The sequence below is a fragment of the Aotus nancymaae genome, unplaced genomic scaffold, assembly GCF_030222135.1.
Source record: "Aotus nancymaae isolate 86718 unplaced genomic scaffold, 86718_ANA_hifiasm-v0.15.2.pri h1tg000004l, whole genome shotgun sequence".
In the NCBI taxonomy this organism is placed as follows: domain Eukaryota; kingdom Metazoa; phylum Chordata; class Mammalia; order Primates; family Aotidae; genus Aotus; species Aotus nancymaae.
This window is the reverse complement of record NW_026988415.1, coordinates 62,080,990-62,101,771: the sequence shown is the minus strand read 5'-3', so window position 1 is coordinate 62,101,771 and position 20,782 is coordinate 62,080,990. Positions and strand designations below refer to the sequence as shown.

Genomic DNA, 20,782 nt, shown 5'->3' with positions numbered 1-20,782 from the left:
GATTATGTTTTCTATACAACCTGTAGAACCATAAACCAATTAAACATCTTTTTTTTAATAAATTATCTAGTCTCAGGTATTTTTTATAGCAGTGAGAGAATAGACTAAACAGAAAATTGGTACCAGAAGTGGGACGTTTTTACAAAGATATCTGGAAATGTGAAAGTGGCTTTGGAACTGGGTAACAGGCAGAGGTTGGAACACATTGGCGGGTTTAGAAGAAGATAGGAAGATGAGGGAAAGTTTGGAACTTCCTAGTGGTTTGTTGAATGGTTTTTACCAAAATGCTGATACTAATATGGATAGAGACAGCCATGCTGAGGTGGTCTCAGATGGAAATGAGGAACTTATTGAGAACGGAACTAAAGGTCACTTTTGCTATGCTTTATCAAAGAGACTTGTGATTTTGTGTGCCTAATCTAGAGATCTGTGGAACATTGAACTGGCGAGTGATGATTTAGGGTACCTGATGAAAAAGATTTCTAAGCAGCAAAGTGTTCACAAGTGACCTGGCTGCTTTCAACAGTGTATTTTCATATACATAAGCAAATAAATAACCTGAAGCAGGAACTTATATTTAAAAGGAAAATAGAGTGTAAAAGTTTGAAAACTTTGATGGCCGGCCGTGTGGCAAAAAAGAAAAACAATTCTCTGGGGAGGAATTCAAGGCAGCTACAGAAATTTGCATAAGGATAAAGAAGCCAAGTGCTTCAAAGGCAATACAGAGACCTTTGCAGCAGCCCCTCCCATCACAGGCCTGCAAGTTTAGGAGAGAAGAATGGTTTTGAGGGCTGAGTCCAGTGCCCCTCTGCCCTTTGCAGCCTCAGGACACTGTTTCTCACATCCCCACTGTTCCAGGTTCAGTTGTGACTCAAAGGGGTCCAAGTATAGCTAGGGTTCCTGCTTCAGAGGGTGCAAATTGTAAGTCTTGGCAGTTCTCTCATGGTTTTAAGCCTGTGAGTGCACAGAATGCAAGAGCTGATCTTGAGATCCTCCACCTAGATTTCAGAGGATGTAAAGAAAAGCCTCAATGCACAGGCAGAAGCCTACGGCAGGGGTGGATCCCTCATGAGGAACCTCTACTAGGGCACTGCAGAGGGAAAATGTGGGGTTGGAGCACCCACAGAGTTCCCACTGAGGCACTGCATCGTGGAGCTATGAGCAGAGGGCCACCATCCTCTAGACCCCAGAATGGTAGATCCACTGGCAGCTTGCACATTGTGCCTGGAAAAGCCACAGACACACAATGTCAGGCCATGAGAGCAGCCACCAGGGCTTACCCCTGCAAATCCACAGCTGCCCAATGACATGGGAGCCTACCCCTTGCACCAATGTGCCCTGGGTGTGACACATGGAGTCAAATGAAATTACTTTGGAGCTTTTAGATTTAATGACTGCCTTTCAGGGCTTCAGACTTGCATGAGGCCTGTAGCCCCTTTCTTTTGGCTAATTTATCTCTTTTGAAAAGGGAGTATTTACTCAATTCTCATACCCCCATTGTATCTTGGAAGTAACTAATTTGTTTATTTTACATGCCCATAGGCAGAGGAGACTAGCCTTATTGCAGATGATACTTTGGACTTTGGATTTTGTAATTAAGACTTTGGAGGACTGTTGGGAAGCCATGATTGTATTCTCAAATGTGAAAAGTTTATGAGATTTAGGTGGGGCCTGGGGCAGAAATAGAAGATTTGGAGCTATGTTTTCAGCCAAATCTCAGGTCAAATTGCAATCCCATGTTGAAGATGAGGGCTGGTGGTAAGTGCTTGAATTAGGTTGTCAGAGTTCTCATGAATGTTGTAGTACCATCCTCCTTGGTACTGTATAGTGAGTGAGTTCTCACTAGATCTTGTTTAAAAGTGTGTAGCACCTCCCCTGTCATTCTCACTTTCTCTGGCTCAGATCATGTAAGGTGACTTGCTCCTCCTTTGCCTTCTACCATGATTGTGCCTTTCCTGAGGCATGCCCAGAAGCGAAACAGATGGCCAGCATCAGGCTTTCTGTACAGCTTGTGCAACTTTGAGCAAATTAAACCTCTTTTCTTTATAAATTACCCAGTCTCAGATATTTCTTCATACCACTGTGAGAAGGAACTAATTCAGGCCTTAAACCTGATTCTTGATTCCTTGGCATGAACTCCCAATTACTACTTAACAGAGAACCTTTAGACATTATTTTCTCAGACTATAATTACATCTCAAGACAAGAGATTCCACACTTTTTTCCTATTAGGTAAAGTAAGAATTATTTTCATTTTTCCTTGATATCTCATTTCCAAGCAACAAAAGAAGTTTTTTCATTCTACTTTAACAGGATTTGGTTGTGGAAATAGTCTGTGTTTTTTTGTTTTTTTTTTTCCTCAATGTATGTTTTCTTGGTTTGTGGACTTTGATCACTTCCCTTATCAGCACTCGTCTTTCCAAACTAATGAATCTCCATTTTTTAATTTGTCCTCTGTGCTTAATGTCACTCCTCAACTCCACTGTTTTTTGAGAATTTTATAGTATTATTTTATTTTGCATGGTCTTCATAAATGAAATAAATCACATCGACATTCTAGTAGGTAGTATCAATAGTAGAATTCTTAAATAATAATGGAAAAACAAAACTGAAATAAAACAACTGAAAAAACCACTTTGACTATGAGATAAATGTTGATTAGGGGGATATGTGTAGTCTCGGTAAGAGTTTTTTTCAGAGTAATGCTGTAACAAGTTATCAAAATTACTATAATAAATATTTTTTCTAACCTTTAGGCTGTATTACTGTAATCCATTATTTTAGTGTTTAATATAGTTTGTATTTCATCAACAAACGCTATTGTTTCCACAGTTTTTTCTTCCACTTTAAAAAAAATAGACTTAATAAAAATAATTTATAAATGACATATAAGCATTATCTACTAAGAACAAGAAGATTCAGGTCTTCACATTCTAAAAAAGAAAAGATCAATTTAGTTAAAAATTACTGTTTCCTAGTGTTTCAAAGAAAATGTTAAAGCTAAGATGACATTGACAAATTGCCACCATTTATTTAAATGGTGTAATGCAATCTACCAGTAGTTCTACAATCTGTGTTTTTGAAGTAGTTGACCTGACCAACTAATGCAAACAAATTAGCCTCTTGGGAGCTAGCTGTATTCTATAGGCAATTAAATATCATAAGCTAACATTATTTGATACATAAGATCTACTATCTTAAGCATTTTATTAAATGTGAATGATATAATTGCAACACACTTGTCTTTATCAAGTTTGGTGGCAATCATTTCTCCAAATTGCATGATTGAAATATATTTAAAGTTCAAAAAATAAAAAAAAAAATGTGTAAGCAGTATAATGCCTTCTCCATATACTAATTAAATCCCTATCCACTATCTCAAAAGAGTTTTCTTTGGGCTTGAAGTTTGAGTCTTTGATCTGCATTGTGATTTTTTTTTTTTTTAATCTTCCTGGTTACTGTGCTTTAAATGAATTAAATTTAGTTTTAAGACAAAAATCAGTAAGCTAATGGAAAGAACTGTGAGTTATAACCATTCTTTATTTCAAAGGTTTATCTGAAGTCAGGACAAATGCCAATTCTTTATAGTGCACTAAAGTGACCAATGTCAATCTACATGTATATATATTTTTTCCCAAATGTCCAAAGGACAATTGCCAATCAGTAACTTGCCCAATTAAGCTTCAGTTCTATTTGGTTACAAAGTTGTTTCCAACAATCAGTCCTAACTACATCTTGCTGCTCAATGATTAACCTACAGATGATTCATCAAAATAATAATGTTAACACAGCATGAACATTAATTTTTCAAAGACCCAGGTTTCAAAATACTCTACATCACCATAGCTAATCTATGTAATACATGTTTAACAATACTTTTAATGCCTCTAGAGGTGCAACTCATGAGAAAAAATAGTACTTTACGAGGAAATTGGAAAAAGAAAATTTATTAATTATGCAAATGCAGCAATATGAATAAAAATGTTATTTTAATATATTTTTATTCTTGATCACATGGATTCTTTTCTTGCAAGAAGTAATGTGATTATGAGTAAATACACATATTCTTTATTTGAATATATATTATTTTATTTTGGTATAATTTCTTCTGTTGAAATGATACTAAATTTTATTTTTCAGCTGGCTAAAATGCTATAAGATTTTATTACTACCCTCTTCCATAATAATTCAAATTTGATGTAACATGTAATTCAATTCCGCATACTTATTGGCACCTGTTATATACAAATAATTTTATTAGAAAAAATAAGGGAGAAAAATTGTACTATCCCCAGCAAAAACTTACAAGCAAGTGAGAGATGGGAATGTGTATGCACATATGTATATATACAATTGTAATGCATGGCTATCTTAAAATAATAAATATCCATGATGATTTCTTACTAATTGCTAATAGCTTATGATACCTCAATTGTTAAGCTTTTTACATACATTTTTTTACTTTATCCTCACAACTACCCTATCAGTCAAGTTCTAATTTTAATACTTATTTTACATAAGAAGAAACAGTTATACAAGTTAAATTATGCACCATGATCACAAAAGCAAGGAAAGAACTAGATATCATTCAAGTATATGAAAAATATTTATTTTTCAGTTTTGAAAACAGCCTCGAAGAATCAATTGAACTTCTCTACAGTAGAAGATTGTGGAAATGGTCATGCAAATAAAAGAAAACCGTTTTTGGAAAGTTTCTAAGTCAAGAAAGTTCATAGTCTCTTTGTAAAATAGCAAATGTAAATAGAACGCTGTGGTTATAGGTGTGCGCTCTGCATTCAAAATACCTGGTTTTGAAATCTTGCCAATAGTTATGCAACCTGGGGCAAATTACTTTTTCGTTCGTCATTTAACTTATCCATAAAATGAAGCTGATAATTGTACCTTTCATGTATGGTTTTTGTGAGGACAAAATAAGATGATATCTATAAAATGACTAGAACATGGCCTAGCACCACAATAGTGGTGAGTAGCCTGAGGGGGCTGGCTTAGTAACTCCTATTACTGATTTTTGTTCATGTAAGACACCCAATACTTAGTTTTTCCTTGGTTACTCAACTCAAAAGTGGCTTGTCATCTCTTAACTGATATTTTGATTATGATTTGTGCCATTATTTTAGAGTTATCATATTGTAACTACCTTTTATTTAGCTAATTTTAACCTTTTTTTATTATACTTTAAGTTCTAGGATACATGTGCAGAACATGCAGGATTTTTAAATATGTATACATGTGCCATGGTGTTTTGCTGCACCCATGAATCCATCATCTACATTAGGTATTTCTCCTAATGCTATCCCTCCCCTAGCCCCACTAGCCCTCCACTCCCCAGCAGGTTCTTGTTTGTAATGTTCCCCTCCCTGTGTCCATGTGTTCTCATTATTCAACTCCCACTCATAAGTGAGAACATGGAATATTTGGTTTTCTGTTCCCGTGTTAGTTTGCTGAGAATGATGGTTTCCAGCTTCATCCATGTCCCTGCAAAGAACATGAACTCATCCTTTATGCCTGCATAGTGCTCTATGGATGTGTTCCACATTTTTTTTAATCCAGTCTATCACTGACAGATATTTGGGTTGGTTCCAAGTCTTTGCTATTGTGAATAGTGCTGTAATAAACATATGTGTGCATGTGTTTTTATAGTAGAATGATTTATGTTCCTTTGGGTATATACCCAATAATGGCATTGCTTGGTCAAATAGTATTTCTGGTTCTATATCCTTGAGAAATCACCACACTGTCTTCCACAGTGGTTGAACTAATTTCCACTTCCACCAACAGTGTAAAAGTGTTTCTATTTCTCTATATCCTCTCCAGCATCTGTTGTTTCCTGACTTTTTAATGATCACCATTCTAACTGATGGGAGAGTGTAGCTGATTGTGATTTTGACTTGTATTTCTCTAATGACCAGTGATGATGTGATCCTTTTCATATGTTTGTTGGCTGCATAAATATCTTCTCTTGAGAAATGTCTGTTCACATCTGTTGCCCACTTTTTGATGAGGTTGTTTGTTTTTTTCTGGTAAATTTGTTTAAGTTCTTTGTAGATTCTGGATATTAGCCCTTTGTCAGGTAGATAGTTTGTAAACATTTTCTCCCATTCTGTAGGCTTCCTGTTCACTCCCATGATAGTTTATTTGCTGTGCAGAAGTGCTTTAGTTTCATTAGATCCCATTTGTCAATTTTAGCTTTTGTTTCCATTGCTTTTGGTGTTTTAGTCATGAAGTCTTTGCCCATACCTATGTCCGGAATGCTATTGTCTAGGTTTTCTTCTAGGGTTTCTATGGTTTTAGGTTTTACTTTAAGTCTTTAATTCATCTTGACTTAATTGTATAAGGTGTAAGGAAGGGGTCCAGTTTGAGTGTTCTGCATGTGGCTAGTCAGTTTTCCCAACACCATTTATTAAATAGGGAATCCTTTCCCCATTGCTTGTTTCTGTCAGGTTTGTCAAAGATCAGATGGTTGTAAATCTGTGACATTATTTCTATGTCCTCCGTTCTGTTCCATGGGTCTATATATCTGTTTTGTTACCAGTGCCATGCTGTTTTGATTACTGTAGCCCTGTAGTAGAGTTTGAAGTCAGGTAGCATGATGCCTCCAGCTTTGTTCTTTTTGTTCAAGATTATCTTGGCTATGAGGGCGTATTTTGGTTCCATATGAAGTTTAAGGTGTTTTTTTCCAGTTCTGTGAAGAAGGTCATTGGTAGCTTGATGGGGATAGCGTTGAATCTGTAAATTACTCTGGGCACTATGGCCAATTTCACAATATTGATTCTTCCTAACCAGTAGCATAAAATGTTTTATATCTGTTTGTGTCCTCTCTTATTTCCTTGAGAAGTGGTTTGTAGTTCTCCTTGAAGAAGTTCTTCACGTACTTTGTTTGTTGTATTCCTATGTATTTTATTCTCTTTGTAGCAATTGGGGAGTTCCTCATGAGTTGGCTCTCTGTCTGTTATTGGTGTATAGAAACATTTGTCATTTTTGCACGTTGATTTTGTATCTGGAAACTTTGCTGAAGTTGCTTATCAGCTTAATGAGATTTTGGGCTGAGACAATGTGATTTTCTAAATATACAATCATGTCATCTGCAAACAGAGACAATTTGATTTCCACCTTTCCAAAGTGAATACCCTTTATTTCTTACTCTTGCCTGATGGCCTGGCCAGAAATTCCAATACTATGTTGAAAAGGAGTGATGAGAGAGGGCATCCTTTTCTTATGCTGATTTTCAAAAGGAATGCTTCCAGTTTTGGCCCATTCAGTATGATATTGGCTGTGGGTTTGTCATAAATAGCTCTTATTATTTTGAGATATATATTATCAATACCTAGTTTATTGAGAGTTTTTAGCATGAAGGGGTGTTAAATTTTGTCAAAGGCCTTCTCTGCATCTTTTGAGATAATCATGCGTTTTTTGTCATTGGTTATGTTTATGTGATGGATTATGTTTATCAATGTGTGTATGTTGAACCAGTCTTGCATCCCAGTGATGAAATTGATTTGATCGTGATGGATTAGATTTTTGATGCCAGACCACTTGGATCCCTGGCTTCAGCCCCCTTCCAGAGCAGGGAAGAGTTCTGTCTTGCCAGAGTTCCAGGTGCCACTGGGGTACAAAATTAAAACTCTTCCAGGTAGCTTGGTGTCTGCCCAAATGGCCAACAAGTTTTGTGCTTGAAACTCAGAGCTCTGGTGGAGAAGGCACTGGAGGGAATCTCCTGGTCTGCAGGTTGCGAAGGCCATGAGAAAAGCACAGCACCTAGGCTGGAATGCACCATCTCTCAAGGCATAGTCTTTCACAGCTTAGACCCTCAAGTTTTCTCTTGGCTAAGAGAGGGAGCTTCCCAACCCCTTGCACTTCCAGGGTGAGGTGAAGCCCATCCTGCTTCAGCTTGCCTTCCATGGGCCTCACCCACCATCCAACCAGTCCCAATGAGATGAACCAGGTACCTCAGTTGGAAATGCACAAATCACCCACCTTCTGCATAGATTTCACTGGAAGCTGCAGAACAGAACTCTTCCTATTCAGCCTTCTTCTATAATCTTATATTTGTAGAAATTTAGATAATCCACCAAAAAACTATTAGAACTAAAAAATTCAGTAAAGTTGCAAGATACAAAATTAACATAAAATATCAGTAGCACTTTAATATGCCAACAGAAAGCAATATGAAAAATAAATCAAAAAAAAGAATTTCATTTATGATAGATACAAATAAAATAAGATAACCAGAAATGAACTCAACTGAAGAAGTAACAGATCTCTACAATTAAAACTATAAAACATTGATGCAGGAAATGGAAGATGAAACAAAAAATTAAAGAGATATTTTATGTTTATGAACTTAAATAATTAATGTTGTTAGAATGTCCATACTACCATGCTAATGTCCACACAATCTACAGATTTAAGCAGACCCTTATCAAAATACTGACATTCTTCATAAAAAATTTTAAAATCCTAATGTTTATTTAAAACCACAAAAGTCCTAGCCAAAGCCATTTGGGAAAAAAAAAAAACTGGAGAAACCACATTACTGGACATTAAATTATACTACACAACTCTAGTAACCAACATAGCATTGTGCTGGTGTACAAACAGACACACAGAGCAGTGGAACACTAACAGAAGAGAGACCTCATGAATAAATCCACATCTACCATGAAGCAATCCTCAAAAAAGTTTCCAAAAACATGATGGGGAAATAACAGTTTCTTCAATTAATGGTGCTGGGAAAACTGGATATCCCATGCAAAGCAGTGAAACTTACCAGTAACTCCAATGTACACAAGAAAACAATCAAAATGCATTAGCACCTAAATCTAAGACCTCAAACTATGAAATTACTAAAAGAAGACATTGAGTAAACTCTTCAGAATACTGACTTGGGCAAAGACTTATTGAATAATACCCCAAAAGTATAGGTAATCAAAAAATTTGACAAATTAAATCAAATCAAGTTTAAAAGCTTCTGCACAGCAAAAGAAACAATCAAAGTAAAGAGACAACCTATAAAATAAGAGAAAAGATTAACAAACTATCTGACAAAAAAATAAAAACCAGAATACATAAGGAGCTCAAGTAACTCTATAGAAAAATCTAAGTATCCACTTAAAAATTGACAAAAGAGAGCTCTGCCAAGATGGCCAAATAAGAACAGCTCCAGAGCTCAGTTCCTAGAGAGAGATGCAGAGGGTGAGTGATAGCCACATTTCCAACCTAGGTACCAGGTGCATCTCAATGGGACTGGTTGGATTATGAGTGTAGCCCAAGGAGGGCCAGCTGAGGCAGAGTGGATCACTGCCTCACCTGGAAAGTGCAGCGGACCAGAGAATCCCCCTCCTACCCAATGGAGGCCATCAGGGGCTTTTCCAGCCACTCCGACCCTCTGATTCAGATACTGCACTTCTCCTGTGGTCTTTACAGACAAGGACATTCCTGCTGGCTGACAAGTGCTATGAGTTTCCAGCACAAAAACCTGCACAAATCTGGGTGGCCATTTTAACTGTCACCTGGAACACTTGCGAGGCAAAGCCACACATTCCCCGGAAAAAGAGGGGGCTGAAGGCAAGAAGCTAGGTGGTCTGGCTCAGCAGGTCCCACACCCACAAATATCAGCCATCTGAAACACATTGGCTTGAGAGTTTTGCAGCCAGCACAGCAGTTTGAGCTGGACCCTGGATGGTCAAACTCCCTGGGGAGAAGGGCGTCTTCCATTACTGAGGCAGTCTGCCATTACCAAGGTAGTCTGCCATTACCAAGGCAGTCCATCATTACTGATGCAGTTCTAACCATACCTGTGTAAACAAAACCCCAAGGACATTTGCACAGCAGCTGGACAGAGCCCATGGCAGCTCAGCAATGCCACTGCAGGTAGACAGTGAATAGACTACTTCCTTGCTAGTCAGGGCATCTCTGAAAAAAGGCAGCAGCATGTCAGGGACATATAAATAGAGCCCGACCTTCCCTGGAAAGAGCACCTGGGAAAAGAGGCGGTTGTGAGTTCCACTACAGCAGACGTAAATATCCCTGCACAGCAGCTCTGAATGGAACAATGAAGCTCCCAGCACAGCATTTGAGCTATGATAAGGGTCAGACTGCCTCCTCAAGCTACTCCCTGACCCCAGTGTATCCAAAGAGACACCTCATAAAGGAGAGCTCTGGCTGACATATGGTAGGTAACCTTCCAGGACAAAGATAATGGAAGAAGAAACAGGCAGCAATTCTCACTGTTCTGCAGCCCCCACAGGTGATTCCCAGGCAAGCAGGGTCTGGAATGAATCTACAGGAGTCCTGCAGCAGAGAGGCCTGACTGTTAGAAGGAAAATGAAAAAGCAGAAAGAAATAGTTTCAACATCAACAGAAAGGACGTCCATTCAGAGACCCCATCTGAAACATCAAAGACCAAAGGTAGATAAATCCAGGAAGATGGAAAGAAACCAGTGCAAAAAGGATGAAATCACCAAAAAACAGAAAGCCTCTACTCCTCCATGGGATCACAACTCCTCACCAGCAAGGGAGCAAAACTGGATACAGAATGAGTTTGACAAATTGACAGAAGCAGGCTTCAGATGGTGGGTAATAACAAACTTCCCTGAGCTAAAGGAATATGTTCTAAATCAATGCAAAGAAACTAATAACCTTGAAAAAAGTTAGACAAAATGCTTACTAGAATAACCAGCTTAGAGAAGAACATAAATGACTTGATAGTGCTGAAAAACACATCACAAGAACTTCATGAAGCATACACAAGTTTCAATAGCCGAATTGACCAAGCAGAAGAAAGGATATCAGAGATTGAAGACCAACTCAATGAAATTAAATGAGAAGGCAAGATTAGAGAAAAAAAATTGAAAAGAAATGAACTAAGTCTCCAACAAATATGGGATTATGTGAAAAGACCTAATCTATGTTTGATTAGTGCACCTGAATGTGACAGGGAGAATAAATCTAAGCTGGAAAATACTCCTGAGGATATTACCCAGGAGAATTTCCCAACCTAGCAAGGCAGGCCAACATTCAAATCCAGGAAATACAGAGAACACCACACAGATATTCTTGAAGAAGAGCCACCTCAAGGCACATAATCATCAGATTTACCAGGGTTGAAATGCTAAGAACACCCAGAGATAAAGGTGGGGTTACCCACAAAGGGAAGCCCATGAGACTCACAGCAGATCTCTCAGCAGAAACTCTACAAGCCAGAAGAGAGTGGGGGCCAATATTCAGCATCCTTAAAGAAAAGAAGTTTCAACCCAGAATTTTATATCCAGCCAAACTAAGCTAGATACTTGAAGGAGAAATAAAATCTTTTATGAACAAGTAATTGCTGAGAGATTTCATCACCACCAGGACTGCTTTGCAAGAGCTCCTGAAGGAAGCACTAAACATGGAAAGGAACAACCAGTACCAGCCACTCCAAAAACATACCAAATGGTAAAGAGCATCAACACAATGAAGAAACTGTGTCAACTAATGGGCAAAACAACCAGCTAGTATCAAAATGGCCAGATCAAATTCACACATAATAATATTAACCTTAAATATAAACTAGCTAAGTGCCCCAATCAAAAGACACAGACTGGCAAATTGGATAAAAAGTCAAAACCATCAGTGTGCTGTGTTCAGGGGACCCATCTCACATGTAAAGACACAAATAGATTCAAAATAAAGGGATGAAGGACGATTTACCAAGCAAATGGAGAGCAAAAAAAAGTAGGGTTGCAATCCTAGTCTCTGACAAAATGGACTTTAAACCAACAAAGAGCAAAAGAGACAAACAAAGGCATTAAATAATGGTAAAAGGATCAATGCAACAAGAAGAGTCAACTATCCTAAATATATATGCACCCAATACAGGAGCACCCAGATACATAAAGCAAGTCCTTAAAGACCTACAAAGTGACTTAGACTCCCAAACAATAATAGTGGGAGACTTTAGCACTCCACTGTCAATATCAGACAGATCAACAAGACAGAAAATTAACAAGCATATCCAGGACTTGAACTCAGATCTGGATCAAGCAGACCTAATAGACATAAACAGATCTCTTCACCCCAAATCCACAGAATATACTTTCTTCTCAGCACCACATTGCACTTACCCTAAAATCGATCACATGATTGCAAGTAAATCACACCTCAACAAATGCAAAAGAACGGAAATCATAACTGTCTATCAGACCACAGGGCAATCAAATTATAACTCAGGATTAAGAAATTCACACAAAACTGAACAATTACATGGAAACTGAATAATGCCTACTGGATAAATAATGAAATGAAGGCAGAAATAGAGATGTTCTTCAAAACCAATGAGAACAAAGACACAGTGTATCAGAATCTCTGGGATACATTTAAAGCAGTGTCTAGAGCAAAATTTATAGCACTAAATGCCCATATGAGAAGCAAGGAAATATCTAAAATCAACACCCTATCATCAAAAGAGCTAGACGAGCAAGCTGAAACAAATTCAAAAGCTAGTAGAAGACAAGAAATAACTAAGATCAAAGAAGAACTGAAGGAGATAGAGACACAAAAAGCCCTTCAAAAAAAATCAATAAATCCAAGAGTAGGTTTTTTGAAAAGATCAAGAAAATAGACCACTAGCCAGATGAATAAAAAAGAAAAGAGAGAAGAATCGAATAGATACAATAAAAAATGATAAAAGGGATATAAACACCTATTCCACAGAAATAAAATCTACTATCAGAGATTACTACAAACAACTCTATGCACATAAACCAGTAAATCTAGAAGAAATGGATGAATTCCTAGACATTTACACCCTCCCAAGAATAAACCAGGAAGAAGTTGAATCCATGAATAGACCAATAACAAGGTCTGAAGTTGAGGCAGCAATTAATAGTCTACTAACCAAAAAACGTCCAGGTTCAGATGGGTTCACAGCCAAATTCTACCAGATGTACAAAGAGCAACTGGTACCATACCTTCTGAAATTATTCCAAACAATAAAAACAGAGGTAATCCTTTATAACTCACTTTATGAGACCAAAATCATCCTGATACCAAAATCTGGCAAAGATGCAACTAATAAAGAAAACTTCAGGCTAATATCAATGATGCACATTGATGTAAAGATCTTCAATAAAATACTGGCAAACCAATGCAACAGCACATCAAAAAGTTTACCCATCATGATCAAGTAGTCTTCATCCTGGTGAGGCAAGGCTGGTTCAACATACACAAATCTATAAACATAATCCATCACATAAACAGAACCAATTACAAAAAACACATGATTATCTCAATAGATGCAAAGAAGGCCTTCAACAAAATTCAAAAGCCCTTTATGCTAAAAACTCTCAATAAACTAGATAAAAATTGAACATATCTCAAAATAATAAAATCTATTTATGACAAACCCCCAGGCAATATCATACTGAATAGTCAAAAACTGGAAGGATTCCCTTTAAAAATTGGCACTAGACAAGGGTGCCCTCTCCCACCTTACTATTCAACATAGTATTGGAAGTTCTAGCCAGAGCAATCAGGCAAGAAAAATAAATAAAAGATATTCAATTAGGAAGTCAGATTGTCTTTATTTGCAGGCTAGATGATTATATATTTAGAAGACCCCATCGTCTTAGCCAAAAATCTCTTTGAGATGACAAGCAATTTCAGCAAAGTCTCAGAATACAAAATCGATGTGAAAAAATCACAAGTGTTCCTGTACACCAATATAGATTCAATGCTAATCCCATCAAACTACCATTGACCTTCTTCACAAAACTGGAAAAAAACACCTTAAACTTCATATGGAACCAAAATGAGCCAGAATAGCAAAGACAATTCTAAGCAAAAAGAACAAAGCTGGAGGCATCATGCTACCTGACTTCAAACTCTCCTACAAGGCTACAGTAATCAAAACAGCAGGGTACTGGTACCAAAACAGAGATATAGACCAATGGAACAGAACAGACGCGGCAGAAGTAACTCCACAGCTCTACAACCATCTGATCTTGGGCAAACCTGACAAAAACAAGCAATGGGGAAAAGATTCCCTGTTTAATAAATGGTGGTGGGAAAACTGGCTAGCCATGTTCAGAAAACTGAAACTGGATCTCTTCCTTACATATTATATAAAAATGGACTCCAGATGGATTAAAAATTTAAACATAAGACCTAACACGATAAAAAGATAAAAACCCTAGAAGAAATCCTAGGCAATGCCATTCAGGATATAGGCATAGGTAAGGACTTCATGACTAAGACACCAAAAGCAATAGCAACAAAAGCCAAAATAGACAAATGGGATCTAACTAAACTTAAGAGCTTCTGCAAAACAAAAGAAACAATCATTAGAGTGAACTGACAACAAATAGAATGGGAAAAAAATTTTGCAATCTTCCTAGCTGACAAAGGGTTATTATCCAGAATCTACAAAAAAACTAAAAGTAATATACAAAAACAAACAAACAAACAATCCCTTCAAAAAGTGGGTGAAAGATATAAATATACACTCTTCAAAAGAAGGCATTTGTATGGCAAAAAAAATATGAAAAAAATGTTCATATCACTGGTCATTAGAGAAATGCAAATCAAAACCACATTGAGATACCATCTCACGCCCATTAGAATGGTAATCATTAAAAAATCTGGAGACAAAAATGCTGGAGAGGATGTGGAGAAATAGGAAAACTTATAATGTTGGTGGGAGTATAAATTAGTTCAACCATTGTGGAAGACAGTGTGGCAATTCCTCAAGGATCTAGAACTAGAAATGCCATTTTATTCAGCAACCTCATTACTGGGTATATACCAAAGGATTATAAATTGATCTATTATAAAGACACATGCACATGTATGTTCACTGTGGCACTGTTCACAATAGCAAAGACTTGGAACCAACCCAAATGCCTACAAAAGAGACTGGATAAAGGAAATGTGGCACATATACACCATGGAATACTGTGCAGCCATAAAAAAGGATGAGTTCATGTCCTTTGCAGGGACATGGATGAATCTGAAAACCATCATTCTCAGGAAACTGAAACAAGAACAGAAAACCAAACACCACATGTTCTCACTCATAAGTGGGTTTTGAATAATGAGAACACATGGACACAGGGAGGGGAATATCACACACTGGAGTCTGTTGGGGCAAGGGGGGCTAGAGGAGTAATAGCAGGGATGGGAAGATTGGGGAGGGATAACAGAAGAAATACCTAATGTAGGTGATGGGGGGATGGAGGCAGCAAACCACCATGGTATGTATATACTTATGTAACAATCCTGGAAGATCTGCACATGTACCCAAGAACTTAATGTAAAAAAATGAATTGACAAAAGATATGAACAGGTATTTCTCAGAAGAATAAATACAAATGGCAAATAGGCATTTGATGTTGAAGGTGCTCAACATCATTGATCATCACAGAAATGCAAATCAAAACTGAAATGCGATATCTTCTTACTTAAGTAAAAATGGATTTTTTTTCTCCAACACAGGTAATAAATGCTGTTGAGGATGTGGAGAAAAGGGAACTTGTACCCTGCTTGTGAGAATGAAAATTAAAGCACAGCTTCATGGAAGTTCCTGAAAAAAAAAAAAAAAAAAAGTTTCAACTACTGTATTATATTTTAATTACATTACTGGATATTTATTCAGAGGAAATAAAATCAGTATGTCAAAGAGATATCAGTACTGCCATGTTTCCATGTTTATTACAACATTGTTCACAATGGCCAATATTTATTTGTATATTTTAAACTTTTATTTTATGTTTGGAGGTACATGTGAAGGTTTATTACATAATTAAACATGTGTCCTGGGGTCTTGCTGTATGTAATTTATTTCCCAAGTATTAAGTTTATTATACAATAGTTATTTTTTCTGCTTTTCTCTCTTCTCCCACCCTTTCCACTCAAATAAACCCCAGTGTCTGGCCAAGATTTAAAGGTAGGTGCAGAAAGATGAGGTCATAGTCTGGCATAATTCCTTGTGGCAAATGGTAGCAGTGGCTATGGGGTGGTGAATACTCTGCCTTTGAAAAAGCGGGGAAAGAGTGGGAAGGATCACATCAAGTTATTGGAGTTTCATCTTGGCTGCAGTACAATAGAAAACTAGATATACTTCTAAGGAATTTTTCTCTATGCCCTGACCCAAAATAGGCACCCCTGTACCCACCCAGGGCCTTTGGCGACTCACTATCCTAAAGGGAAAGACACAGTTTTGGCTGGTTTTGCCACCTGATGATTGTAGAGCCCCAGGGCCTTGAGCAAAATAGGCAGTAACCAGGAAGTGGTTACAGCAGGTCTTGAGTGAGACTCAGTGCTGTGTTGGCTTCAGCTCTGACCCAGTGCAGTCACAGTGGTGGTGACCAATGGAGTGCTTGTGTTACTCCACCCCCAGCTTTAAGTGGCTCACCATAAAGAGAGAGTCTTTGTTTGTTTGGGACAAAGAAAGGGAATAGAACACGATTATCCACCTGACAAACCACAGAATTTTTCAGGTCTTGTTCAAGACCATTAAGGCAGTACCTCTATGAGTTTGCAAAATACTCAGCATTCCTAGTAATGTGATGCTACCTAAAGCAGATAAAACTTAGATAACAACACCCAAGTCCTGGTAAGTATAACCAAGAAAGATGAGTACAAACAAGCCCAGAAAGTAAAAACTACAGTAAATACCAAATTCTTAAATGCCCAGACACAGAAGAAAATCTACTAACATCAATACCATCCAGGAAAACATGACTTCACCAGGTGAACTAAATAAGGCACCTAAATAAGTGAACCCTCAGACAGAGAATTCAAAAGATGTGTGTTGAGGAAACTAAAATAAATTCAAGATAACACAGAGAAGAAATTCAGAATTCTGTCAGATAAATTTAACAAAGACGTTATGTAAATTAAAGAATGAAGCAGAAATTCTGTAGCTGAAAAATAGTTCATAGAATACCATCAGAAGAAGCATCGGAGTATTTTCATAGCAGAATTGATCAAGCAGAAGAAAAAAATCAGTGAGCTTGAAGACAGACTATTTGAAAATATACAGTCAGAAGAGACAGAAGAAATAAAAATGAAACAAGTCAAAAGCATCTAGAAAATAACTTCAAAAAGAAAAACTTGAGACTTATTGGCCTTAGCAAGGAAGTAGAAAAAAGATAGGGGTAAAAAATTATTCAAAGGAATAATAACAAAGAACTTTTCAAACCTAGAGAAAAATAACAATATCCACAAACAGGAAGGTTATAGAACACCAAGCATATTTAAACAACAACAAAAAAGACTACCTCAAGACATTTAGTAATCAAACTCCCAAAAGTAAAGAATAAAGAACAATCCTAAAAGCAGCAAGGAAAAGAAACAATGGCATACAATGAAGGTACAATATGTCTGGCAGCAGACTTTACAGTGGAAATCTTACAGGCCAGGAAAAAAAAAGAAATAACATATTTAAAATGCTGAGGGGGAAAAAAAAATACCTTTAGTCTTTAATACTATATCCAGCAAAAAGTATCCTTCAGACATTGGAAATAGAAAGATTTTCCCAAACATAAGCTAAGGAATTTCATCAATGCCAAATCTGTCCTACAATAAATGTTAAAGGGAATACTTTAATCAGAAAGGGAAAAACATTAGTAAAAAATAACTAATCACCTAAAGGTACAAACCTCACTGGCAGTAGTAAATAAACAGGAAAGTATAGAATGTCATGATGCCATAACTATGATATATAAACTACTTTTATCCTGAGTAGAAAGACTAAATGATAAACCAATTATAAATAATAACTACAACTTTTCAAGACAGTCAGTATATAAATAGAAAAAATAAAAAATTAGAATGGAGGAAGACAAAGATAAGGCATAGATTTTTTATTAGTGTTCTTTTGCCTATTTGTTTGTTTCTTTAGGAAAACAGTGTTAAGTTGTTATTACATTAAAATAAGAGGTTATAAGATGATATTTGCAAGTCTCATGGTAACCTCAAATCAGAAAACAAACAGTGGATACAAAAAACATAAAAAGTACAAAAATGAAAACATATCATCAGAGAAAATCAACTTCACTAAAAAAAAAAATGTAGAAAGGTAATGAAGAGAAAACCACAAAATTATAGAAAACAAATAATAAAATGGCAGAGTAACTCCTTACTTTTCAATAATAACATCAAATGCAAATGGATTATACTCTCCAATCAAAAGACATAGACTGGCTGAGAGGATGAAAAAACAAGACCTATTAATCTATTGCCTACAAGAAATGAACTTCACCTATAAAGAAAACATTGATTTAAAATAAAGAGATAGAAAACATATTCCATGCCAATGGTAACCAAAAAAGAGCAGAAGTAGCTATACTCATACCAGACAAATTAGATTTCAAGACTAAAACCATAAGAAGAGATAAAGAAGCTCATGATATAATGATATAGGGGTCATTTTAGCAAAAGAATATGACAATGTTAAATATATATATATATTCAACATTGGAGCATCCAGATATATATAGAAAATATTATTAGAGCAAAAAAAAAAGAGGTAGTCCACAATCAAATAATAGCTGGAGACTTCAACAACCCACTTTAAGCATTAGACAGACATTCCATACAGATAATTATCAAAGAAATGTTTGACTTAATCTGTACTATAAACCAAATGGATCTAATAGATATTTACAGAACATTTCATCCAATGGCTACAGAATGAATATACATTCTTCTTCTCAGCCCATTGATCATTCTCAAGGATAGACTACATATTAGATCACAAAACAAGTCTTAAAACCTTGAAAAAGCATTGAAACAATGTCAAGCATTTTCTCTGACCACAGTAAAATAACAGCAGGAATTAGTAACAGGAGGATTTTTGAAACTATACAAATTCATGGAAATTAAACAATATGCTTCTGAATTACCAATGGGTCAGTGAAGAAACTAAGAAAAAAAATTAAAACTTTTTGAAACAAGTGATAATAGAAGCACAAAATACCAAAACCAGTTGAATATAGCAAAAGCAGTACTCAGAAGGAAATTTATAACTACAAGTGCCTGCATCAAAAAAGAGAAAACAATTGCAAATAAACAATTTAACAATGCATCTTAAAGAACTAAAACTGCAAAAGCAAACCAAATCCAAAATTAGTAGCAGAAAAGAAATAAAAATCATAGTAGAAATATATAAATTTTTAAAAATACAAAAAAGTTAAACATAAAGTTATTTTTATGAGAAGTTAAACCAAATTGGCAAACTATTAGCCAGACTAACACAGAAAGAGAGCTCCACATAAATAAAATTAGAAATAAAAAAGGAAACATTACAACTGATACTGCAGAAGTTAAAAATATAACTAATGGCTACTACTAACAATTATATGCCAATAAGTTGAAAAATATAGAATAAATAGGCAAATTCTTAGAAACATACAACCTACCAAGATTGAACCAGGGAGAAATCCAAAACCTTAAAAGACCAATAACAAGTGATGAGACCAAAGCCATAATAAAATGACTTCCAGAAAAGAAAAGAAAAAAATGCTCAAGATCTTGTGACTTCACTGTTGAATTTTAGCAAACATTTAAAGAATTACTAATACCAATCCTATTCAAACTATTCTGAAAAATAGAGGAGGAAGAAATATACCCAAACTCATCCTATGAGGTCAGTATTAACCTGATACAATAAAAAGAAAAGAAAGAAAGAAAGAGAAAGAGAGAAAGAAAGAGAGACAGAAAAAGAGAAAGAAAAACATATTTGAAAAGGAAAATTACAGGCCAATATATCTGATAAATACGGATACAAGAATTCTAAGCAAAATTCTAACAAACTGAATTCAACAAATCAGTAAAGAATCATTTATCATGACCAAGTGGGATTTATTGCACTTGGAATAAATACACATATCTAACAATGTGATATATTATAACAATGGATTCAAGGATAAAACTGTATGATAATTAAAAGTGATGCCAAAAACTCATTTGATAAAATTTAACGTTGCTTTATGATAAAACAAAATCTCAAAAAGATGGGCATAGAGTAAACATATCTCAAAGCAATAAAAGACATATATTTCAGACACACCGCTAATACCATAATAAATGAAGAAAAGCTGAAAGACTTTCCCATGAGATCTGGAACACAACATGAATGACTGCTTTTGACACCGCTATTTAACAAAACATTCAAAGTCCTGGCTAGAGCAATCAGACAAGAGAAAAATGTAAAGGGCATCCAAATTTGAATGAAAGAAGAGAAATTGCCTTTGTTTGCAGATAATGTAATTTGGCATTTGAAGAAATTCCAAGACTCCACAAGAAAACTATTAAAACTAATAAACAAGTTCAATAAAGTGTCAGGGTACAAAATCAACACAGAAAAATTAGTAGAATTTCTATATACCAAAAGTGAGCAATCTGAAAAAGCAATAAAAAAAGTAATTCCATCTACAATAGCCACAAATAAAATTAAATAACTAGAAATTGAACAAAGTAAAATATGTCTATAATGAAACCTAGAACACTGATGAAAGACATTGAAGAGGATCCTAAAAGATGAAAAAATATTCCATGTTCATGGATTGAAAAAAATCAATATTGTTAAACTGTCCAAACTACTGAAAGCAATATACAGATTCAATGCAATGCCTATCAAAATACCAATGACATTCCTCACAGAAATAGAAAAAAGCAATCCTAAAATTTATATGGAACCAATAAACACTCAGAATAGCCATATCTACCTTAAGCAAAAAGAACAAAACTAGAGGAATTACATTACCTGACTTCAAATTATACC

General features: G+C 35.8%; 1 pseudogene; it reads left to right on the top strand.

The window, feature by feature from the left end:
* Positions 1 to 232: 232 nt before the first annotated feature.
* Positions 233 to 20,782, top strand: part of LOC105729862 (selenoprotein K-like) — a 41,838-nt pseudogene continuing 21,288 nt past the window's right edge.